Below are 26,925 nucleotides of genomic sequence, written 5' to 3' on the forward strand. Positions count from 1 at the left end.
ATGTTATAAATCCCACAATACAGTGTTATAATTTTTGCTTTAAATAGTCATAGGTATTTTAAAGAAATAAGTTAAGTGTTTGGAAGGAAATGCTTTGAGACTCTGCAATTGTACTGTTTCTTCTTTAAGTTTCCTCCACAGTTTTTGCATTCATCAGTCAATCTTTCCAACAGTAATTATTACTGTAGCGTTCTAGTGGCGATTTTCAATTTCATGCTATCTAGCGCATATATTATTTGGAATTCTCTGAGGAAGATTCCCCACCCTCCCTCTCCCTTCCTTCTTCCTTTCTTTCTCTCATTCTTTTTTTTTCCCCTTTTTTCTTTCTTCCTTCCCTTCCTTTCTTATTTAATCTTTCTTATATCAGTATAGCCTCGTGGATATTTATTTTATTCTCTGGATAATAATCCAATGCTACCATTATTTATTTTGTTGCTCACAGTTTTCCAGCTTGAGTCATTGGGAAGTCTTTTAGACTGATTCACTTTGACACGTCCCATCATTTTCTGTGTGTGTGTTTTTTTTTAAAGCACTTTCCTACTTTCTGGCACTACAAGATGATCCAGGCTCATTTTGTATTTTCTATCTCCAGCCCTAGAATGAGCCATTTCTCCAAGAAAACCTGGTTTCTTTTATTGGAGAATGATGTTTAGAAAACAAGATCTGGGAGCTAGATGTGCTCATTAATATTAGAGTGTCACTGCTTCTAGTCTCTCTCAGCAGAGCTTGGAAATGTATGTATGAATATAAACTCAAGTATACACATCTGTCTATCGATCTATCAATCTATCTATCTTTTTTGATAGATATATTAAAAGAGACATGGATTCATATTGATATTTCCAACTCCAAGCCAACACCACAGGGTTTATTCTAGCATTCTCCTTTTGTTTATTTGTAACTTCTTTCACCAACAGTGAGAAACTTAACTCCAGTTAGCTACGATATGTTTACTGTGTCAACTAGTTTCAGAATTGCTAATCCATACCCTTATGAAAAACAAATTTACCACCTAAAGTACAGTGTTAGTGTCCAGTGCTTTAGTTCTACAGTATCCCGTCAAAACACTGTCTTCCAAAGTAACTTAGGTCAGGACCTTTCATCCCCACTCCTTCTGTATGGTTATGTCACATGCTTGTAATACAGTGAGATTCATTTATCACTGCAGTCCATCTGGGTTCCCCAGCATCCTGATTGATTTTTAAAATTTGCAGAATAAAATTCACTCTTTGCTGTGTACAGTTCTATGGGTTTTGACATTATGGTCATGCATCCATGTCCACAGTACCACGCAGAGCTGTGTTTTTCACCCCCAAAGTTCTCTCATGTTATCCCTTTGTATTCAACCCCTTCCCCTACTCCATCCCTTGGCAACCACTGATCATTTTCCATCCCTGTAATTCTGCCTTTTCTAGAAAGTCATATAAATGGAATCATATTCTATACAGCCTTTTGAATCTGGCTTCCTTCACTTAGAGAAATGCAGCCAAGATTCATCCATGTTGTTGTGTGAATCAAGAGTTTATCCTGGGAGCAGCCCGTGGCTTAGTGGTTGAGTGCGTGCGCTCCCCTACTGGCGGCCCAGGTTCGGATCCATGGTGCACACTGACACATCGCTTCTCAGGCCATGCTGAGGTCGTGTTCCACATACATCAACTAGAAAGGTGTGCAAATACGACGTATAACTATCTACTGGGCCTTGGGGGGAAAAGGAGGAGGATTGGCAAAGGATGTTAGCTCAGGGCTTATCTTCCTCACACACAAAAAAAGAGTTTATCCTTTTTATTGCCAAGTAGTATTATAATGTACCAATGCAACACAGTTTCTTTCTCCACTCACTTGATGAAGGACATTTAGTTTATTTCCAGCTTTTGGCAATTATGAATAAAATGGCTATAAAGATTCCCACAAAGATTTTTGTTTAAACATTAGTTTTCAATTTTCTTCAGTAAATACCTAGGAGTGGGATATATGAGTCATATAATCAGTGTATGTTTAGCTTTATAAGAACCTGCTCAACTGTTTTCTGAATGCAACTATCATGTTGCATTCCCAGTTCTAATTGTTAATTGCTCCTAGTCCTCACCAGCACGTGGTATTTGCAATTTTATTTTTTATTTCAGCCATATAATAGGAGTGCAGTATCTTATTGTGGCTTCTACTTCCTTTTAGAAAGTGAGTTCTGCTAAATATAGAATTTTGTGTTGACTTTTGGGTTTTATTTCTACAATTGAATGATGTCATTTTATTGTTGAGTTGTCTCTTTTGTTTTTGATAGTACATCATCCATCATTTACATTATTTCTCCCTGTATGTAATGTCTTCCACTGTATGTGTGTATTTCCCTGACTGCTTTCAAGATTTTCTTTTTATCTTTGGATTTTAGTAGCTTGACTATCATGTACCTAAGTATGCTTTTCTTTTATATTTTATTTTGTGGGTTTGCTGAATTTCTGGGATCTAAAATTTTAGATTTTCCAACAAATTTTGGAAGTTTTATGCTATTACTTATTGATTTGTCTTTCTGCCTCATTTAATTTTTCTGTCTCTCTCCTCTCTGCTTGGGACTCAATCATCTCACAGGTCATAAGGCTCTCTTCATTTTTCTTCAAAATTTTTACATTCTTTTCTTCAGACTGGATAATTTCTATTGCTGTATCTTCATGTTTTTTCTACTATTTCTAATCTACCGGTAAACTCAAAAGTATTTTTTTATTTCATCTTCCTATTTGATTCTTTTGTGTAATTTCCACTTCTCTGCTGAGTTCCCACATCTGTTCATTCATTATGGGAATATTTTTCTTTACCACCATGATCATCTTTATAATAACTGCTTTTGTATTCTTGACTGCTAATTACAACACATTGGGGAGAGTTTCTACTGCCTGCTTTTGGTCACATATGGATTACATTTTCCTATTTCGTCAAATCTCATGCTTCTTTTAAATTGTGTACTGGAAATCATGAAAGATAGGTATAGAGGCTCCGGATTCTATTGTATTCCTTAGAAGAGTTTTGTCATTTTTCTAGCAGGGAATCAGCTTGGCTAGACTGAAATTCCAATCCTATCTCATTTACAGTGGGCATAACTGAAATCCTAGTTTAGTTCTTTCATCTTCCAACTGCTGTTTTTACACTAGGCCTTCTGGGGCCTACCCTGCATGTGTGTTGTTCAAAGATCTGCCAATTTGGAGTGTGTGGAGGAGAGACTTATATATTTTGCAATTTTCCTCTTTGTGGCTCCCTCTCTTCCAGAATTTCTCCCCTAACTTTCCAGCTACTCTGCCAGCCAAAAATACATCCTCTAACATTACAAGTAAGACTGTAGTTTTTCCCCTGTCTAGGCCATGTGCAGATTTTGGAATGCTTTGAGGCAAAAGACACAAGCTTGCAAATATCTCCTGGTGCAATTCCCATCATTTAAGGGAAAATTCCCTGTCAGTTCTGCTTGCTTTTGGAAATGATTTATACATACACACAAATACACATTTATTATACGTGTATTACATATAGCCACACGAGTCTGTATAAATATATATACTATTTTGTGCAGATTTTATCATTGTTATCTGTGAGAGTGTTAGTTCAACAGGCTACTCCACCATTACTAGAAGCCAGACCTCGGTTTTGTTTCTTTCTTGGATTTTATATAAATGGAATTATAAAATATATAGCCTTTTGAATATAATTTCTTTTATGCAGCATTATGGTTGTGATATTCATCCATGCTATTGCATGTAGCTAGTGTTTGTTCATTTGTTGAAAATAATTAATTTTTTAATGGTCATAAAATATGCATAACATAAAATTTTAACCATTTTTACGTGTACAGTTCAGTGACATTCAATACATTCACATAGTTGTGTAGCCATAACCTCCGACCATCCACAGAACTATTTTCACCTTGCACTGAAACTTTGTGCCCATTAAGCAACAACTCCCTGTTATCTCTCCCTCTTGCCCCAGGGAACCACCATTCTCCTTTCTATTCCTATAAATTTGACTACTCTAAGTACCTTATATGAGTGGAATCATACAGTATTTTTCCTTTTGTGACTGGCTTTATTTCACTTAGTATAAAGTCCTCAAGCTTCATCCATGTCATAACATGTGTCAGAATTCCTTCCTTTTAAAGGGTGAAGAGTATTCCACTATGTGTATACACCACATTTTTTTGTCAGTTCGTCCATTGATGGACACCTGGCTTGATTCCAGCTTCTGGCTATTTTGAATAATGCTGTTAAGAACATGGGTGTACATATATGTCTTTATACCTCTGCGTTCAGTTCTTTTGCGTGTATACCCATAAATGGTGTTCTCAGATTCACTTTTTCACATGTAGGAGGGTTTCCCACACCTCCAACAAGCAATTCTTGGAATGCCAGCTGGTCGCCAGATAATTCAACTCAATTTGATGCTGACAACCCAGAGATACATCAGATTCCACAGGTTGATGGCTCCGTCCTGTAAGTCTGCACACCCACCCAACCTCACCTCAACTTCAGATGCTAGTTACAAGCCCAGGCTGTTACCTATACTTCTGACTTACTGGCTAAAAACCAGAGGTTCCCACAACCTTCTCCTTGGGTTTGATTAATTTGCTAGAGTGGCTCACAAAACTCAGAGAAACATTTACTAGATCACCAGTTTATTATAAGAGGATATAATTCAAGAACAGCCTGTTGGAAGTGGTGCATAGGGAAAGGTATGGAGATGGTACACAGAGCTTTCATGCCATCTCCAGGTGGACCACTCTCCGAGCAGTCCTTGTCATTGCCAACCTGGAAGCTCTCTGAACCGCCTTCTCTTGGGATTTTTATGGAGGCTCTCTCACATAGGCATGATCAATTATTAACTCAGATTCCAGCCCCTCTCCTCTCTCTGGAGGATAAGGGGTAGGGCTAAAAATTCCAAGCTTCTAATCAGGGCTTGGTCTTTCTGGTGAGCAGCCCCCATTCAGGAGGCATCCAGAAGCCCCCAGAGTTGCCTCAATAGAACAAAAGATTCTCCTAGTGTTCTTACCACTGGGGAAATTACAAAGGTTTTAGGAGCTCTGTGCCAAGAACTGGACGCAGAGGCTGATAAATATGTTTTTTATTATTTCAGAACCCGTAAGTGGAATATCTAGATCATATAGTAATTCTATTTTTAATCTTTGAAGGAACTTCCATACTGTTTTCCACAGTTTTATATTCTCACCATCAGAGCACAAGGGTTCCAATTTCTCAACATCCTTGCCAACACTTGTTATGTTCTGATTTTGTGATGGTAACTATCCTAATGGGTGTGAAAAGGTATCTCATTGTGGTTTTATTTCACATTTTCCTGATACTTAGTGATGTTGAGCATCTTTTCATGTGTTTCCTGTTAATTTTATATCTTCTTTGGAGAAATGTCTATTCAAGTATTTTGTGCATTTTTAAATTGAGTTTTTTTTATTGTTGAGTTGTAGAAGTTCTTTATTTATTCTAGATATTAATCCCTTATCAGATTTGTGATTTGCAAATATTTTCAACCATTCCACGGTTTGCCTTTTTACTCTGTTGATAGTATCTTGTGATACAGAAAACGTTTTCATTTTGATGAAGTACAATTTTTTATTTTTTTTTGTTACTTATGTCTTTGGTGTCATATTAAAGAAATCATTGTTACAATGGCATTTGGACACAATGACACACAGCTTTTACCGTGTTTTTTCTTCTAAGGATTTTATAGCTTCAACTCTAACATTTATATCTTTGATCCATTTTGAGTTAATTTTTGTATATGGTGTAAATTACGAGTCCAACCTCATTCTTTTGCATGTGAATATCCAGTTTTCCCAACAATATTTGTTGAAAAACTGATCTTTTCTCCAATGAATGGTCTTTGTACCTTTGTCAAAAATCATTGGACCATATACGCAAAGTTTTGTTTCTGGGGTCTCTATGCTGTTTCATTAGTATAGTGTGTGTATTTATGCCAATACCACACTGTTTTGATTACTTTATAGTAAGTTTTGAAATCAGGAAGTGTGAGTTCTCTAACTTTGTTCTTCTTTTTCTAGATTGTTTTGGCTATTCAGTGTCCCTTGAGAGTCCATATGAATTTTAGGATAGATTTTTCTAATTTTGCAAAACCATCACTGGAATGTTTACCTCTTTGAGTAAGTTGATTCTTAAGTATTTTACTCTGTTTGATGCTATTGTAAATAAAAACATAAAGTTTTTAAATTTCTTTTTCAGATTACTTATTATTAATGTATAGAAGAACAACTAGTTTTTAGATGTTGATTTTGTGTCCCACTACTCTGCAGAATTTTCTAGTTCTAACAAATTTTTGGTGGAATTTTTAGGGGTTTCAACATATAAGATACTATTTGTAAACAAATATAATATTACTTCTTCCTTTCCAATTTGGATGCTATTTCTTTCTTTTTCTTGCCTACTTGCCTTGGCTAGAACTTCTAATACCATGTTGAATAGAAGTGGTGAAAATGGGCCTTCTTGCCTTGTTCCTGATCTTACAGAAAAAGCTTTCATTCCTTCACCATTGAATATGATGTTCTCTGTGGATTTCTATATATGGCTTTTATTATGTTGAAGTAGTTTCCTTTTACTCTGAGGGGTTTTTTAGTGTTTTTAGCATGAAAGCATGTTTAGTTTTGCCAAACGCCTTTTCTGCATCCATTGAGATGATCATGTGTTTTTTTCCTTCGTTCTGTTAATGTGGTTTATTACATTGATTCATTTTCATATACTGAAACACTCTTTATTCCAGGAATAAATGCCACTTAAAAATGCTGTATAATCCTTTTAATATGCTGATTAATTTAGTTTATTACTGTTTTATGGAGGATTTTTATATCAATATTCATCAAAGATATTGACCTATAGTTTTCTTTTCTCTTAGTGTCTTTGGCTTTGATATCAGGGTAGTGTTAATCCCATAGGATGACTTTAGAGGTATTCTCTCCTCTTCAACTTTTTGAAAGAGTTTGAAAAGAATTGGTGTTAGTTAATTTAAAAAAAAGTCTGTGGCCCAGGAATAAATTCAGCATAAAATAAATACAAATAAATATTTTTTATAAATATGAAAAAGTTTTCTTACTAAAAAAAATTAAAAATTAAGTAAGTACATCACTTATCACTTTATTTCTAAAAAGTTTTTTAACCTACTAGTAAGCATGAACAAATTGTTAGAATTAAAATGACTGAAGTGTTAATTTTCTTCATTGCAAATTTTGTGACAGAAGTATATGATGCCGTCATGTATGACATCTTTTATGAAAAAATGATCATTTTTTGTAGTATTTGAAAATATTATGAATTTTCCCAGTGGCCTCTGACAATACTCTGATATGCAAAGTTATCTTTTCAACATGTATGTCTCATCATCATCCTTACCAAATTAACAAACTCAGGTGCTAATTAATCAACTACTTTTCATATGATTCAGGTTCTCCACCACCAAGTCCCCTAAGCATCAGGAAATTCTACAATTTCTGCAAGATTAACAATTTTACCTTACACTGTATATATCTCATGTGGTTTAAAACATCCAAAAATCATTGATAAACTGACCCTGTCCAGACTAAAGCATTGTGAATTATAAAAGGTGGTCTCTGTTAAGCGAGGAAGGATTTCAGGTTGACCTTAATTTTATAAGTGGTCTATTTATTACAGTGTATTGTTCTGTTATGTATTTCACTTCTTCTCTAAAAAAAAGTGATAGTTGAGGACACTTAGATAAAAATTTGAGAAAATAAGGTACTGTTACACACTGTAAGCTTCAAATGCTTTCAAGCATAAGATACAATAAGAACTAAAACTATGAAATGGCAGAGGAAATAGAGATAAGAGGATGAAATTGCAGAACTGAATCTATAATAATATCTCAATGGCTAATGTTATGGTGCCAGGAATGTGGTGAAGTCAAAGAATTTGTAAAGATGATAATAAACACACTACAAAGAAAAAACATTGAAATTTTCATAGAGAGAATTTTTACAGTGATATGACAGATAGAGAACAAGGAAGAGAAGTTGGAGTGAGAGATTATCTGCTTCTTAAATTATTTCCACTGTTGAGAACAAAAATCCAATTTGCTGAAATCTTTATTCCCCTCTATGACCCTACCTTTACCTGCAAAATCTCAGCATTGAATCTATGTCACAGTCCAGCTTTTCCATCCCTGGGGAACAGAGCAACTTATCTCACCTGAAACCTCAATTGCTCAGGCTGTGAAACAAGGCCGGCCATCCACTCTCACAGAGGAGCCAACTGGAGGATACGATTTTTGGTTCTGAATTCAGCTAAACATCTTCAAAGAACTGTATCTGGCCTTCCTTATCCAGGGCTATCAGTGAAGTGTTGGCTGGCTTTCAGAGAAGAGCAATTCACACTCAGTGGAGATATTTTCTGTTGAGCTCTCTAGAGAAGGCTGTGGGGCTTGTCAGTAAGAGTTGATTTCTATGCGGCTTATAATTTTTTATTTTATTCAGAGATTTATAAAGAAATTTACATGGTAAGTATTATTATCAACATAAACGTTGTCTATTCTCTGGTCATTTAAGCAAAATTTTCCTCTCAGGGTCCACCCATGGACGAAGCCCAGATTTAATCTCCAAGAGTCAGCCAGGCACTCTGTGGTCCATGGGAAGCCCTCAAGTTTGCAGCCTGTTTCCTTGTGTGCTGTGCTGGTGTTTAATCTTCCATCTCTTCCGGGTACAACTAGACAGATGCTTATCAAATCATCAAGGGACTTGACATTCAACAAATGTACTTTTCATTATCTTTAGACTTCTACACTTTTCAAAAAGACTCTCAGCATTTCCAGTAATTGTGCAGCAGTTTACCCAACACTAAGGTTCTCACTATTAAAAGTTAAATAAATTTTGAAAAGGAAAAAGTGATCTTTGCAATTTTGTACAGAATCTATATAATGGGTGCATCCTTATAAATGGAGGTGATGGTGCTCAGGGCAAGCTACCCCAGGAGGCACCACTCTGGTATGCAGATTATTTCAAGCTGAAGACAATAATGACTCAGAGAACTCACGAAGATTATTTGAGTTTCCCCTCCCAAACTGCCTAAAGAATTTAAAACAAAAGATCTGTTTCAGGAAGGAGTTATTATCATGATGGCTGTAAAGATAATGTAGGATAGAGGTTACAACAGGAAAGGCACCAAGCCCCTTTTATCAAAAACTCTATCTCTCCCTGACCACATTATCTATAGATGACCCTGAGAGGAGTTGTCAGGCAAACATTTGCATTTCTATCTCCATGTGAGTTGTCTTCTTGCCCTCTGAGGTCCCAGACCACTACCCATCCCCAACACCTTCCTCGTCTTTAGCTACAATACTTAAGCGGGCAGCTTAGACAGAGGGACGAGTTGCTCATTTCTGAGTTTCTCCCATGTATACATGTTATTAAACTTGGTTTTATTTTCTCCTGCTAACCTGTCTTGTTAATTATTTGGCCAGCCATAAGAACCTTAAGAAAAGGGCAGAGGCAGATTCTCTCTCTCCCCCAACAGTTTTTGTGCCCAACGTGGGGCTACACTGGCTAGCAAGTTGCGTTCTCTGGCTGGAAGAACTGCCTTCTCCCTGGATTACTTCAGATGATGAGATACGGGAATGCCTGACGAAAGTCGGCAAAATGTAAGACTTCTTACCACGTCAGCCTCCCAGAATCTCTACCTGTGGAGTCCGGTGGAAGGAAGTGGCGAGAATTTTTTTCTCTTTCTAAATTTAGATTGGCAGAAGAAAATATTTGGGAAACGAGTTTTTTGTGCTTTTAGTGACGCTGGTACATTTGGTAGAGTACTCTTGGTTTTGATCTTGATCCCTTTTCCTCCCAGAGATAGTCTCTGTTTTTCTCTTTTGTCTTTGTCTTTTGTATCGTGTGTCATAAGAAGGAAATACCATAGGGTAGGACGCAGGCATAGACCCTATAAGCCTACTGTCCGGGCCGGCCCCACAGACTGGTGAGTTTGCGGGTCTCACCAGACTGGCATCTATTTAGACAAACTTTGCTGTGGGTTAATATGCACATGAAGTGAAGGCCATTGCCAAGGGCATCTTGGAAGCCAAAAAGGCTACAAATTTGGTGAGCACGGGTCGAGCAGTTAAGAGCCATTAGGGCAGTTGCCACTTTCAGGAAACTCCCGTGACAGGATAAGTTGGGTCACGGAACGGGGTAGATGACACAGGTCCCCCGTCAACTGCAAGAAAATGTCCATGCAACGACGAGGTACTCTGTAAAGCACACAGTCCCCAACCCCGTGACACCTCCCCCCCTAGGTATTATTCTGGCTCCAACAGACCTAAGGCGTGGCTAAAGCTGTCATTGTGCACATAAGAAAAAAACCGGATGAGGTTTTTCCTTCTGTCTTGTTCTGTGTCCTGAGACAACTTGGCTTTGTGCCAAGTGAGAATATTCTCCTTGGTCTCCACCATATGGAAAGTGCATTTATTGGGGTGCCCCTTGGTGGCCAGTCGAGTAGACTGGGGTTCTGAACTGTCTCTTTGTCTGGCTGTGCCAAGCTCTCAGGGGAGTTTGTCATAAAGGGCCCCGTCCATAAGGGCTTTTGTCGTCTTAACCTGAAGGAAGTAAAAATTATATTAAAAATTAAAAATTTACTACCTTAGAGACAGGCACCTCCACGCCCTAAGGATTCCTGGTATAAGGGGGAACGTTTATCGATCCTGACTGACTCTATTCATGAAAGACCCACCCTAAACTGTTCGGGGAAAAACTGAGAACAAGAGAGTGCTCCAGAGGGATAAGTTTGGGAGGGTCGGGGTGGAGGGGGTCCAGGTGGGGACGCGTGTGTGTAACCTGATAATCGCTTCGCGCCATAGCAATTCGCGCCATAAAATGTAACTGTTTAAATGTTTTAAATTGGCCAATCATGTAAAACCGCGCCAACCTTTTCCCGCTTTGTGCTCCCAAACCCTATATAAGAATTTGCCCTTTAAGGTCCGGGGTCGACTCCTCTGTCTCCTGCGAGAGATACGTGTCGACCCGGAGCTCCGCTTAATAAACCTCTTGCGTTTGCATCAAGCTCGGTCTTCTGTGTCTGTGGGTCCGCGCCTTCCCGAGACTGGAGTTGGGGTTTCCTTTTTGGGATCCTACAAACCTTCGTTGCTTGTTAGTGCTGGAAAAATCCCATACCAGTATCGCCTGCCCGGTGTCACAGATTAGCGGGTCTGTGACTGGAGGCGTCCCACACTATTGTGGGAGACCGGAGACACCGTTTTCACTACACCATCCTTACCGCCTGTGCAACGAAGGTCTTTACTTTCTCTGAATATCTTTGGGAGTGAATTCTGTGGATCATGGGGGCTACATCATCTGCGCCCTCACCAAGGACACCTCTTGCGTCCATGGTAAAGATTTATTCTAAGCGTGGAAAGTTACCTCTCGGTCTTTCCTTAAAAAGTCTTATTGGATCGAGTCACTATTGGAATAAATATACAAATGAAGATCCTACTCGTCAATGGCCAGATGACGGATTCTTTGAATTGGGAAAACTTCTAAATTGGGGGAAAAAATATGTTTTGAGAGCTCTCACACAATTGTTTAATTGGTACCTAAAAAAGGGCCAGAAAAAGGAAGGGAAAAATTTAAATAGCCTTAAGAGCTTGACTCAGGTTGCAATTGAATTCAGAACATGTAAAAGTGTAAGTGTTGATAAGATTATAAAGGTTGGAATGTTTGAGCTAATTTTATATAAAGAGGTTACATCAACTTTGCCTGAGTATATTTTAAAATGTCTGACTGGGAATTCTTCCCTTGTCCAAAATCAGAAGACCCAGACCTATTAATAAAAATCTTAATGATAACTATGGTTAAAGGTATAAGAGGTGATGAAATTTACATGAACTTTTGTACAAAAAACTGATGTTATTTCTATTACAGAACTGGTTAACAAAAATAGTAATTTAAATGATGGCTAATTTTATCTAATGTCTTATGAAGTCTTATAGACAATCTAAATAATTATTGGGAACAAGTAACTAAATAGTTGTGAAAAAGATGAATGTTGGGTGAACTTTAAACAATAATTATGTGTTATGGTGGTTACAGCTTCCAAACTCTTTTTGGTGACATAAAACTTTAGAGTTTTGCTAAATTTTGTGATAAAAATTCACTGAGTATCATCATTTCCAAATAAGATAAGATATTAGACATTGATTGCTAAACTTACGTTTGTCTACTTTTGGCTTTTCATTACAGGAAAACTAAAAGGTGTTTTGGGTCTATTGGTAAACGTGTGTTTTATTAAAAGATTGTACTATAAAGTAAGATATTTCTAGAAGTTATGAAGTCTTTATAAATTTTCCAATCTACAAGATCCTAATGTAAAAGAAAGTTTATAATTGTTTACTTAGTTTTTACTTACAAATTGGGGTTTCTAAGAGTTAAAATTTCTAATTAGTATATGTGATTGAAGCTACTAAATATTAAGAAAATTATGCCTGTGTACAAGGAAAGTAAGATGTATAAAGAAGGAACAAAGAATGGAGATATTTTATTTGATTGATTAAGAAAGATAAATTTGTCTTCAAGAACTAGGAGGGAAAAGAAAGACATGGGACAAATTCTGAATGTAAAAAGAAAGTTATAGGTTTGTGGAAGAGGAATTCTGGAAAAGCAGTTTTTGTATGGTCAAGTTGGCTAAGATTGAAATGAATTTAATTAAGTAAATGAGTTTTAATATCAGAAGGAAGCTGGTACAAAATTATAATTTGGTCTTCTTTCTCTTAAAAGGATAATTTTCTTGAACTTGATAAAGAGGTTATAAAAGATTTTTCTTTACCTTTGGGTAAGTCTACCTAAAAGACAGAAAAAAAAAAAATCTGTTAAAATGATTTCCTGCGTTCAAAAGACTGAGGTCCCTCTATTAAGGTTTTTGGACTGTCAATGCTCTCTTTGCTTTAACGTTTTATATTTCTGACAAGCTCCCAAAAATTCATATAAATAAAGTCTTTTTTTTACTTTTTTTCTTTGAGAATTTTCAAAGGGCCTTGGAACTTCTCAAAGAAATTTGCTCTCTTCCTACAAAGGGAAAGATACTAAATTTATTAGGCTTATTCCGTATGTTAAATTACATGGAAAGCATTGTCAGACAAGTGATGGTAAGTCTGCTTAGGCGCTGTTATGTGGGCAAATGTTATTGACATAGGTGTTTTAAAATTGTATAACATTACTGAAATTCTGATCTGTCCTGATTATCAGTCATAATTCTGGTTACTATTATTTTAAAGTGTTGTGTGTCACAAAATTAACCAAATTTCTCTGTCAATTGCCATTTTGAGGTCTTGTTTACAGACTTATTTCTTTGCTCTAATGCTCTTGCAAAATGTTTCAACTTCAGAAAAATTCATGGAAAGTACTCTGACATTTACACTGGAGTACTGGTTTCTGACAAACTTTCTGATAATAAAACTGAACTTGGTAAGAAATTACAGAAAGCTGATGGAAAGACTGATAACTTCATGAAGCTGCTCAGAAAAAGATTGGGGTCAAGAATGGATTACACAGGACTGAATGAACTGATAAGGATGATTATAATTTTTATTATTTTTCATTTGAAGTATTGCTGACTTTTTAATGTTTTTTTTTTTTAGATTTAAGGAAAACTTTTTCTCTTTTCTCCTGAGCTAGCTATGACTTATAACAATTTGGTAAATAATGTTTTTGTAAGTAAAATTGAAATATTTATCTTTCTCTCTATCTGATCCCTCGAATTTGGAAACTCTTAGTGAGTATTGTTGTTTTCATGGCAATATAGTTATTTGCATAAGTTCAATAAGAATCTGTTCTCCTTATAACAGGACACAATTGGAAACACTGGTTCTATTACCAAGGCTGTGACTGGAACATCATATTTGCGATACAACCATACAGCTTTTGAGGAATGAAGATTGGACTTTATGGAATAAAGCCACGTGGAAACATTAGCCTGGTACCTTATGTTCCAAGCAGCACTTACCAGGATAAGTAAAGAATGTCACTTATCTGGCAAGCACAAGGAACCTCGAAATATTTTGGGGGAACCTCGGAAGAGAGGAGTTCACCCAAATCTGTAGGTATTACAGGCAAAGTCTGATAACAAAATCCTTGGCTTGGCTTTCCTGGCCTGGAGAGGCCTTTAAAGTTCAATCTGAGATTCCTTATAAAAAGTTCCAGCACAGCAGATTTAAAAGAGCCTATGTGATCAATTGCTATTCTTGCTGTACTTATGTAAATAATTGGGCCAACTCTATTGGAACTAGACTTATTTTGCAAACTACTTAGTATTAATTTGTCTATCTTTGATAAAAATGAGGGTGATTTTAGAAAGAAAAATTATATTTCTGTAAAAACTATAGTGTAGATTTGCGGATATTAGATCCTGGTTTTGTTAATTGTATTTTAAGGTTTTTGTTTTATATTGTTGACTTGACTGGGTCCTGATTTCTTCTAGTCTCCTAAAATATCTGGCTACAGATGTCCAAACTAACGTTTTTGATTTTTTCCATCACTTTCATTAGGAATCACTGAAAACTGAACCTGCCCTTTTTCCTGAAGCCTTATAAACTGAAGCTGATGGTCTTGCTATAAACTTAAGAGATTACCCGATGACATCACCAGAGACATTTTAAACTGCAAAAGCTGCTTTGATGTTGACATCTAAAAATCTTATCTGGCTCTCCTCTAAACTCAGAAACTGCTTTACAACTTGCTCCAACCATTAACCTTGTTTTTCTTTCGTTTACATAGAAATGCTTCCATTAAATACTTGATTGCTTGCTTCCACAATATAGGTGTAACCTTGAGAGCCCACCTGCATCACCACCTTCTAAAATGTACTTAATTGAACTATCTATTATCAGGACTAAGAAATGTGCTCAGTGAGATGAAACAATCTACCAACTCAGCTTCTGGACTATGAAACGTCTTTAATTTTCAAAAGGACTGTGAAACTTCTAGGAAAGTTTCAGAGGAGGGAACTGATGGTGCTCAGGGCAAGTTACCCCAGGAGGCACAACTCTGGTATGCAGATTATTTCGAGCTGAAGACAATAAGGACTCAGAGAGCTCAGGAAGAATATTTGAGTTTCCCCTCCCAAACTGTCTAAAGAATTTAAAACAAAAGATCAGTTTCAGGAAGCAGTTATTATCATGATGGTTGTAAAGATAATGTAGGATAGATGTTACAACAGGAAAGACTCCAAGCCCCTTATATCAAAGACTCTATCTCTCCCTGACCATATTATCTATAGATGACCCTGAGAGGAGTTGCCATGCAAACATTTGCATTTCTATCTCCATGTGAGTTGCCTCTTGCCCTCTGAGGTCCCAGACCACTATCCACCCCCAACACGTTCCTCGTTTTCAACTGCAATACTTAAGCAGGCAACTTAGACAGAGGGATGAGTTGCTCATTTCTGAGTTTCTCCCATGTATACATGTTATTAAACTTGTTATTATTTTCTCCTGCTAACCTGGCTTGTTAATTATTTGGCCAGCCATAAGAACCTTAAGGGAAAGGGCAGAGGGAGATTTTCCCTCTTCCCCCAACAACAAGATTATCTGATTCCCAGAAAAAGAAAACATTACTATAATATTAAGGCTACAACTGTCAAAATGAAGCCAAGATACACTCAAGTCGAGCTTTTGTTCAAAAGTTAATTGGCTCCTCTTTGAAAATTTATCATGTTTATTATGTAAGCATAATATAGAGCCTAGAATATAGAAAGTGCTTATGGGTAAGTTAACATTGTGATCATTTATTTTGTAAATGTTAGTATGAGAGATGTAATTCATTTTCTAGTATATTCAGATTTTCAAGTTCTGCTAAACCTAAAGCCACATTACTGGCAAGTTGGGATACCTCTAGACATCTGAAAAATATGAATCCTAAACAGAAGCATATAAATTCTCTATTCATCAGGTTCTAAGTTCTAAAACATTCTAAGGTTTTGGAACAAATCAATGGCATTCCAAATTTACAGTAAGGCTACATGTGCCACACAGGATCCTACAGGAAGAGAAATCCAGATTTTAAATAGAGGAGACTATGCACAAAAATAAAGTACGTTTTCAAGTCTGAAAGAGGATTTCAAGAAAGAAGAGACTTTCAGAACATGTGGGAAGTGGTAAATAACTTACCAAGGGTTCTCTAAAGGAGAATATATTGTGGACAAAAGAGCTTCACACCAGAGCTAAAATGGCATCTCTGGAATCCTTACGATGAAACAGATGCTGAACTACTATTTCCTGAAACTTAAAATGCACCTTGGGCCGGCCCCGTGCCTTATCGGTTAAGTGCATGCGCTCCGCTACCTGCGGCCCGGGTTCGGATCCCGGGCGCGCACCGACGCACCGCTTCTCCGACCACACTGAGGCCACGTCCCACATACAGCAACTAGAAGGATGTGCAACTATGACATGCAACTATCTACTGGGGCTTTGGGGGAAAATAAAAGGAGAAGGATTGGCAGTGGATGTTAGCTCAGAGCTGGTCTTCCACAGCAAAATGAGGGGGATTAGAATGGATGTTAGCTCAGGGCTGATCGTCCTCAAAAAAAAATAAAAATAAAATGCATCTTATCCTCCAAACAAATACCAACTCCTGCCTTGCAGCTTACCTGGACATAGTGATATGTTGGAATCGTTTTTCTAATTCATTGGTTCTTTTTTTTTTAAGATTTTATGTATTTATTTTTCCCCCCAAAGCCCCAGTAGATAATTGTGTGTCATAGCTGCACATCCTTCTAGTTGCTGTATGTGGGACTCGGCCTCAGCATGGCAGGAGAAGCGATGCCTTGGTGCATGCCCAGGATCAGAAGCTGATCCACCAGCAGCGGAGCGTGCGCACTTAACCGCCAAGCCATGGGGCCGGCCCCTAATTCATTGGTTCTTAAATTTGATGGGCACCAGAAGCACCTGGAGGCCTTGTTGAAACTCAGATTGCCAGGCCCCACCCCAGACTTGCCAGTTCAGCAGGTCTGCAGCAGCACCTGACAATTTGAATTTCAGCCCAGTTCCCAGGTGATGCTGATGTTGCTGGTCCAAGGACTCCACTTTGAGAACCACAGCCTGATTTAGACTCTATATATGGTTAACAAATCCATTAATTTTTCCTTTGGCTGCTACTTTTCCTTTATCACATCAGCACCTTAGCTCAGAATCTCCTCAATTAGCAATGGGAATACGTGGAGAGTTTAACAGCTGGTTCTCCTTTCCAGATCAGTTCTCCCTCTTCCTCTCAATACTACATTCTCTTGCCAGGTAACTGTTCCTTAAACATCAGTGCATCATAGATCTTCCTCGCTCAAAAACTCATGACTCTTATGCTGAACACAAAACATTTTAAATTCTCCACTTGGTTCACAAGGTCTTTAATAGCCTTACTTTAATAGTAAAATGTGGACACCCTGTTCTGTACCCTGCCTGCTTTAAAGGAGTATGTTAGGATTACATAAGAGACAGTCAGTTCTCTTTCTGCACAGTGTGACATTCTATAAAGTCATTGTGTACACTGAATCGGTGAATATGACCCACTGCTCCTACGGGAAATGCAGTGTTAGGTTCCTGTAAGCCTTAGTCACATTTTCTTCAACTGATCAGTACATTACCTTGTTCTCTGTGTGTTCTCTTTAAAGTCACCTTATTTAATATATATTGTTGATATATTAACATTGAACTCACACCAACAGCATTGCAACTCGTGTCTGATAGTAGCTTGTCGAACACACATATTTTCTCAGTAAAGGCACGTCACAGCCTCTTGCCCTGAGGAACACCAGGCAGCATTGCAGCACTACACATGGGGGACATATTAAATGGCAAGGTCACCAACATAATGCACAAAAAGATAAGAAATGAGGCACTAAATAGACTGCAAGAAGGACACTTGTTTACAATGTGGGCTGAAACAAGAGGGCAGAGCAGCATCCTGTTGCCCCTCAGCTCGGAACGTGCACGTCGAGTGAATCAAATTTCTCACCACTTTGTGCATATCTGCAAATGGACATGAAAGCCCTGAGAGTGTTGATTTGGGGGCTGCTGGTACATTTTAGCTAGTGGACAAGTGTGCAAACACGGAATCCACAAATAATGAGGATCAACTATATTATGAAAGCATCTTTTCAAAACCAGAATATTGCTTATATATAAGAGCAATAATGATAACATAACAGCTAACATTTAAGTGCCTACTATGTGCCAGGAGCTCTTCTAAGTACTTTACATAAGTTAATGCATGTAAATCTCACTAAAACGCTACAAGACAGGAGTTTTCAGTAGCCCCTTTTTATAGATGAGGAAACTCAGGTTCAGAGAGTAAATATTTCCACAGGTTCTCCAGTTAAAAGTGGAATAACTGGGATTGATGCCCAGACAAACTAGTCCAAAGCCCACAGCCTCAACCACTATGGTAGGAATGTGAGCAAATTTTCTACCACTCCCTAAAAAGCCCCTTCTGCTCCATCCTGTGTGGTCTCACACATACTTATTCACTCATCAAACATTTTCTGAGTGCACCAAAGGTGTCAGGTACGGCATTTAGATACTGGAGAGACAAATAGAATGTCGACGCAAATAATCCATAACCAAATAAATAAAAATTTATCAAAATTGGGGTGAGTTTATTGTGAACCAAGCTTTGAGGATCATATAGCCCAGGAGAGTGCTTTCACAAAGAAATGGAGCACTTCAAAGAAGTGGGGTGTACAGCGTGATTATATACCATCAAAGAGCATGGACCACATGTGATTGCAATGTCTCTTTTACAATAGCCACGACGTTGACCTGTTGGCACGGGGATTGATGGACACTGTGGGTATCAGGTCTGCTGTCTCCATGGGCGTGGCTGTTGTCTCAAGTTTGGTGGTCACGGAATGAGCGCAGCAATCAAACCCTAGCCTATGGAGAAATGCTTATCCTTAAGGAAATGCTAATGTGGGGAAAGTTGCATTTACACCTTAAGGGCATTGCTTTTGTCTTTGGGACACGTTAATTGCTTAAAGCGGATATACAATGGATGAACAGAGGCTACAGGCCCCTTTTGGGGAAAAGAAAAAAAAAACAAGGTCCGGCCCAATTAGTTTTACACCAAATGGCTTCCTCATATGCTCCAATGTATCCTGTTGCTGGACATTTATTCATCAAGAAGAAGGATCGTCTCAGATTTAAGGAGCTCACTGTCTATGAGACAAGAATAAAACAACAGTTATGGAAAAGGAAATAAGTACAGGGTCCCAGAGTGGGGACATCAAAATGGGTCTCTAGATGGAGACCTCTCAGGAAATGTCTCCAAGAGGAAGGAACATTTGATATGAGTTTAGATCAAGAAATAGGAATTAAGTTGATTAATAAAGGGGGTAGGAGTGCAGAATAAACACATATAAAAAGACAGATATAAAAGATGCTAAAGCTTTCAGAAAATGGGGGTATTTTTAAGGCTGGAACAAAGCGAACATGTAGGACACAGTGGGTGATGAGGCTAAAGATGAGGACAGCAAGAGAAAGCCTGCGTGTCCAGCTCAGGAGTCTGAATGTTCTCTCGGATGCTCTGAGCAGTCATTGAAGGAGTCTAAGCAGATATCAGATTTAAGCAAATTTGGATTCTAGAAGGTAACTCTGGAGGCATTGTGAAGGAAAGATTAGAAAAAATTAAGACTGAAGGAAAGGGACCTGTTGGAAGACTAGGCAGCAATCCAGATAAGATAGGTCTTGGCCGGCCCGGTGGCGCAAGCTGTTAAGCATGCGTGGTCCAATGCGGTGGCCCGGGCTTCACCGGTTAGGATCTCGGGTGCGCACCGATGCAGCGCTTGGCAGGCCATTCTGTGGCAGCATCCCATACAAAGTGGAGGAAGGTGGGCATGGATGTTAGCCCAGGGCCAGTCTTCCTCAGCAAAAAAAGAGGAGGATTGGCAGATGTTAGCACAGGGCTGATCTCCTCACACACACAAAAAAAGATAGGCCTTGGCTCAACCACGGAGTCTGCAGGTGGAGGAGGCCAGGAGGTGGGAAGCAGTGCTGGGCTCCTGCAGGAGGAAAATGAGCTGCCTCTCAGTCACGGGAAGACTGTGCCTGTCATGGCCTCCCCACTCCCATGCCCAAATGCCATGTTCCTTTCTACTTCAGTACCTTTCCTCTCTTCTCCCATCTGAAATCCTCACTCTTTCTTCCCTCCACCTGCTCAAAAGTGGTCCCTTTGAGGACTTGATCTAGTCCGCCTCTCCTAAGAAGCTGTCCTTAATTACAATTTCTCGATACCATTCTCATTTTTTTTAAGGTTCTGTAATACAACATACACTAAATACCTTGGCAGAATCAAATTATATCTTGCAAACAATTTCATGTATGTGGAGGAGCTTGGAACCTTATAATTCTTTATATTTCCTTCGATACCTACCACAAATACCTTGCACATAGAGGTCAATGGATGTCCAGTAAAGTTAAATAGAGTGGAAGCACACTTTATAAGCTAAAAACTTTTATGAGTTCAGTTATTCCTTTAGATCAGCTGCTTGAACCATTTGTTTTTCTCCACAGGTCAACAGTGTTGCCCAGCACAAATGAATTTTACACCTTCTCAAACTCAATAGAACAACGATGGAACTTCATTCCCCTTGCAAGCCTTACTGCCCCAGAGAAAAGCAACAACATGTGACGTCTAATTCTTTCTTCACATTCTCATCTCAAATTGTAACTGTTTCCCAGTTGCTAATTGGTTTTCATTATTAAAACTGACAAAAAACTTTCTCATTCTTTCTTTCTTTCTTTTTTTTTTGTTTTATGAGAAAGATCAAACCTGAGCTAACTTACAATGCCAATCCTCCTCTTTTTGCCGAGGAAGATTGGTCCTGGGTTAACAATTGTGCCCATCTTCCTCCACATTATATGGGATGCCGCCACAACATGGCTCGACAAGCGGTGCATTGGTGTGCGCCCGGGATCCAAACCTCTGAACCCGGGGCTGCCGTAGCGGAGCGTGCTCACTTAACTGCTGCACCACCGGGCTGGCCCCTCTCTCTATTTCTAAAGCTAAAATGTCTAAATCTTTCTCTGGGCTAGTTGGAGTTTCCATAAAATGAAAATGTACATTCCAGAAAAATCCTTAACTTTCCAGAATAATCTTGAATATGGTAAACACCTTGGCAAAGATGTCACTGATTTTCAATGTCAGTGCCTCCACAAGGGTATCCTTGCATTGTCTCCCCTCCCAACCATCTCTCACTTTGGCCCTCCCCAGGCTCATGGGGTCAAACTCTTTACTGAGCGCTAGGAATGATCAGAGTCTGAGGGAGACTTCAAGGATGACTAAGCCATGGTTTCTGACCCCAACCATCACTCTCCATCTCTGCTTTAACCTCTATTTTTCTTACTCTGGTTTCTACTTTAGTTGTTTACTTGTCTTGTGAATTGTTGTTTTGTGGTTTATAATTATCATGTAAATTCATATTACTTGTTGCCTTAGAGTTTAGAAAGAACTTACATTAAACAATGTTTTTTCCCAGCCCTTTGATGTGTCTAACACCTTTCAACGAAATTCAAGTGGCTTCTTGTTTTTACGTCTCCATCATTATTTAGAATTATGTTCACCCCACACTTTTGAACTGACTAATGCTGCTTTATTCTTTAAGCTATTCTATGACAAGACTCACGTGAGGAATCCCTGAAGCACCATCAGCTAGGCATCCCCACATTCCTCACATCTGTTTCCTTGATTTGTTCCTAACTAAAGATGTTTCTGAAACTAATACTGAATTGTACCAAGTGGTCATTGCATAAAAAGCACTATCACAGATACCTTAAAGAGAAGAAATGGAAAAGAATATTCAATTCCTCAGATAAGTTTGCAATCCAATGAGGCATTGAGGGGACCAGGGGGCACTGATCAGAGCAGGAATCTAAGAGAAGAGTTTTAAGTCAATTTCAAATGAGGTTAAAACTGGAATGAGATAGTATTTTACCAGTTATCTGAAATCATAGGCATTTTTCTGACCTATGAGAATTTATTTGCATATAAACTGTACGTGTGGGGTAAGAGAGTGCTGATATTGTTTGATTTATTTTTATTATTCACCACTTTGTAATAGATGTGGCTATTCACAATTAATAAATATCATAACCTGGAGAGACCCAATTGCCTCTTGTTATCAATTCTTACACAAAGCTAAAGTTTTAAAGATCAAACTTCATTCTAGTTACCTTGCAACTAGTCTATTTATATCAGAAAGATGCTGAGTTTTAGGAAAATACTTCAAAACACAAATTTTATATGTAATTTCAAAAGCAAAAAATGAGTTAAAAATTGGGTGGTAACCAGTTTTGCTGCTATATATTAAACTTTAACATGGGAGCAGACATTTTTAGAGAATATAATTGATATTTGCCTATTTGTATATTGTAGAATGTTAAAGGATTTACAGTTTTAGTAGTATTTCAAATACCAGAGAATAAAAAACAGAACTGTTTCAGTTTTATGAAATAGCTTTTTAGACATAGCAGATTTTCAGAGCATATTACTTGAAAATAAAACAATCAGTTATTGATGTTTAAGCCATGTGGTTTTATTTTGAAATTGCTCATTCCATAGGAGCATCAGTAAAAGCCCTCCAGGAGTAGCTGATGCTCTTTCCTTCCGCCTGAGCACCAGCTGTATTTTCTTTAAGCATCAGACTCTCGGGCAACACCATAGCCCTCAACTCTGTTTAGTTGAGAAAAGGCTTTATGAGTCATATGTTTTTTCTAGGGGTATGGAGCTCCCAGACTTATTAAGTACAGGGAGAGAGTAAGAGTCTGAACACATTCAATAAACTCCAATGTGCTCAGGTGAGAAGACAGGTGCCTGAATTCACATCTGAAGAAGAACTTAAGAGGATGCTTTCTGACTCTGCTTCGTGCCTCTGACTAAGCAGTCCTGGACATCCCCGTTACAGCCACAGAATAACACAGGCAGTCTTGATGGGCCAGAAGTCCTCCTATGTCCATCATTTGTGCAGAGCAAACTGGCTTAAGATCTCTCATTTCCTGCTGCAGTGGTAATTTACAGAGATACAGAACTGCCATCTAGTGACTAAGAGAGCAGCAAAGTGCTTTACATGAAAAGTGAAATTCTGAGTTTTATAAAACAGAACAGTGAAGCACTAAAGTTGGTAAAGTTGATACAATGTGGCACACGAAAGTTATAGTAAACCTGAAAAATGTGTAGGTGAACTAATCAGTTGCTCTCTATGCCTCTAAAACATGTCTTGACATCCTACGCATAAATAGTAGAGTTTAAATATAATAGAATAACTTTGGAAACAAACTTCTCGTCTCATCTCATCCAATGCTGTTGGCAGGAGCCGGTATTAAATAGCCAGATGGTGAGTACCCATGTTGAAGCACCATTTTTATCACAATGGAGAGAATATGAGGCATAACCCAACGGACTGATGTTAACATCTTCCTTCTTACCCTTGATCAATTTTGTAAACATGGTTTTCTTTATGAGTTAAATATGAATTATAACAGTTACTTTAAAGGATTACTGTAAGAATTGCATAAGGGAATACAGTAAAGGAACTGGCGCACAGTAGATTGATAGTTAATTCTCCTGCCCTGTCTCTCTTCTAAGAAACATACAGAAATAATCTAAGAATAGAACCCATGTATAAAGTAAACTTATGACAAACAGTCAATGGTTCCTGAAGTAAGGGACATCATTGTTGAGTGCTTAACCTCAACTGCCTCCAAATACTGTTAACTCTCAATTAATTTCATGTGTTTTCTGTCTTCCAGACACTTCACTGGCTACAAGGAAAGGAGAAGTGTGAAATTGAAATTAATTTCACCCTTGAATGGCCTAGCTGTAACAACAGGTGTTTTAAATCACCTAGTTCTTCAGGCTTTCTGCTTATTACTATATATTTTAACATGGTTCACAGCCAGAGAAAATAAGAAAATCATTATAATTTTACACACATGAATATATGTCTTGACTATTACAGCTGGACTCTTAATATATAGAGCAATGTTGTACATGTTTTGTGCTTGTTGATAGTACAGAATACTTTTGTCCAGGCTTTCTTTGGCATTATCATAAATAACGAAGAACTCAGTAATATAAGCCCAGGAGAAAAGGGTTTATAAAAATCTAACATACTATCCTAGTCATGCCTCAAAAAAAAAAAAAAAGCTATACAAATAATGAGAGGATATTTTGAAGGCACTATTTTTCTTAATTATTTCCAACTTTATTTCCCTTTACCTCTTTTTAATCTGTCTCCGTCTTATTCGCTATTGGCTAATCATCTCACAGTAATTAAATCACCCTCAGCTGAGTCCACCATGCCTCTTCAAGTGCCCCAGCCTAATGTCTGTCTCAGCTCTGACAAACAGTAGCTGGGAAAACCTGTTTTGTGGCACTATTCTTAAGAATATCTTTACTCTTGGGCTGGCCCCGTGGCTTAGTGGTTAAGTGTGCACACTCTGCTGCTGGCGGCCCGGGTTTGGATCCCAGGCATGCACTGACATGCCGGTTCTCTGGCCATGCTGACACCGCGTCCCAAATACAGCAACTAGAAGGATGTGCAACTATGACATACAACTATCTACTGGGGCTTTGTGGGAAAAATAAATAAATAAATAAAATTATAAAAAAAAAGAATATCTTTACTCTTACAATAATAGCTATATGTTTGAAAGGCACCAGTGGATTACAAAATGAAGTACTTGACCAATGTTGTATCCTCCAGGGAGAACACAACATTCGTGTGTAATGCAGGGCTGCTGCTTTATTGTTCTCTCCTTTCAAGACATTTTATGACTTGTAAAACATAATAGGATTAATAGTGATATATGAGTAACAATATAAACTTACAGACAGCAAAAAGATACTATTTCAGTGTCATCATTTTATGTACTGTAACAAACAGTAATATTTTCATAGTGTAATATCTTGATTGATCATAAATTTTTTCCTGGCTCATTTTTATGCTAATTCATTTATTAGATTACCAAATTTATACTTTTATGATCTTTATTTTCAATCAATATAATTGAAGGGACATCAGTTGTTCTTGGTAAGTGAAAGTTCAGAAAAAGTTTTTGATAATGTATAAGTTTGAGAAGGATCTTTTTGTTTTTTAAAAGAGAAGTCAGGCCTGGCCCTGTGGCTTAGTGGTTAACTGCGCGCGCTCCGCTGCTGGAGGCCCGGGTTCGGATTCCGGGCACGCACCGACGCACCACTTCTCCGGCCATGCTGAGGCAGTGTCCCACATGCATCAAGGATGTGCAGCTATGACATACAGCTATCTACTGGAGCTTTGGGGGAAAAATAAATAAATAAAATTATAAAAAATATAAAAGAGAAGTCATTTAATATTTGGAAAAGTTCTCAAAAATCATCAAACTCTTTAATTTTACAGAAAGGAATACTACGTTCCAGAGAGCCTAAGTACGTTGTCACACACTAACCAGAAACAGATCTGGGCCTAGAACTCAGGTCTGAGTCACCTGACTTCTACTGGACCACACTCAAGGGAGCACACCCTCTTCTTACTGGTAATTTCTAATACTAAGTTATTTTCAAAAGCACAGTTGAGAGAAATTGTAAATAAATAAAACATGATTTTATATAAAAAAGTAGCAATTGCGACCCACAATTTCTATTCCATAAGAGTGTTTCCTTTCTTGTAGGTTTCTCGTTTTTAATACCAAGTCCATTTTGGTAACAAGAAAAAAGACATAATGTTTAGTTTCTTTAGTAACATAAAAAAAGCTTCTGTGGAAATTAAAAAGACACTAACTAATGTCTCGTCTACTAAAGCAACTTAAGAATATTATTTGATTTTGGGAAAGCTCTGAGAGATTTTTTTTTAAAATCATATCCACGTGACTATTAGTCCAACCAGGCACATCTCCACATGACATCTCCTAGAGTGCCCAGTTTTCTGCTGGATCCAGCTATTGTCAGGCCCAGTGCTCTGGCTGAGTAGAGAATGATGCCGCTTCTGAAAAGCATGTACTCAGTTCCACTTCAAGGCTGATTGATGGAGACACTAGGAAAGGAAAAGATGAAAATATTACCCTAATCAATGATGTAAAACACAAGCTATGAACAACCGTTAAAAGAATTCTCTATGAAATTGATCAATTCTACTATCACTACACCGGGCTATTTCCTATCAGTAATTTGACACATAAACAAATAGAATAGTGTATTTAATGATATCAATTCTTTTAGTTGTGTGCTTTTCCTTTTAAAACTACATATGCTTATATGTGTTTGCTTTATTTTCAGGTGGTGTCACCGTGTCAAGGCCTCGCGGGCAGGTGGGGCCTTCACTGAGGACCCCCAAGGCCCCCCCTAGGCCCGCTGGCTGTGCACGTGCCCTTGGCCTCATGGGTTAAACCCAAGGCCGCAGGGCTCCCATAGCGAGCGGCCAGAGAAAGAAGGGCCCATGAGAGAGGTAGGCGAGGGGCGCAGGCTCTGCCGACTTCCTCTTCTCAGGCCCCTGAGAGAGAGAGACAGAGAGAGAGAGAGAGTGAGAGAGCGAGAGAGATCCCTGACCTCTGCATTGCTGCCTCCACCGCTGGTGCCATGTCACACACCATCCCCCTTCCCCCAGCATCCCCATGCTACCCCTGGGAAGGCACCACCACTGGGAGGCCTGTTCCTGGTCACCTCCCTGTTGTCCCTTCAGGACCAGAGCCCAGTGCAGGGGAGTTGGTTCAGACAAACATTTACATGCCCCTCTCCATGAGAATTGTCTTCTCCAGTCTCACATCCCAAACCCCACCCCCAACATCCTCCTTTGTCTTATCTGAAGATAGTATTTAAGAGGAGCATCTCTGCCATTCTTTTGAGAGACTCCATTTCTCATGTGTCTCCCATGTATACATGTTATGAGCCCAATTTAATCAGGCATGGATTCTTTTACTTGCCTATTTGCA

Source organism: Diceros bicornis (assembly GCF_020826845.1).
Source record: "Diceros bicornis minor isolate mBicDic1 chromosome 1 unlocalized genomic scaffold, mDicBic1.mat.cur SUPER_1_unloc_2, whole genome shotgun sequence".
Classification (NCBI taxonomy): Eukaryota; Metazoa; Chordata; class Mammalia; order Perissodactyla; family Rhinocerotidae; genus Diceros; species Diceros bicornis.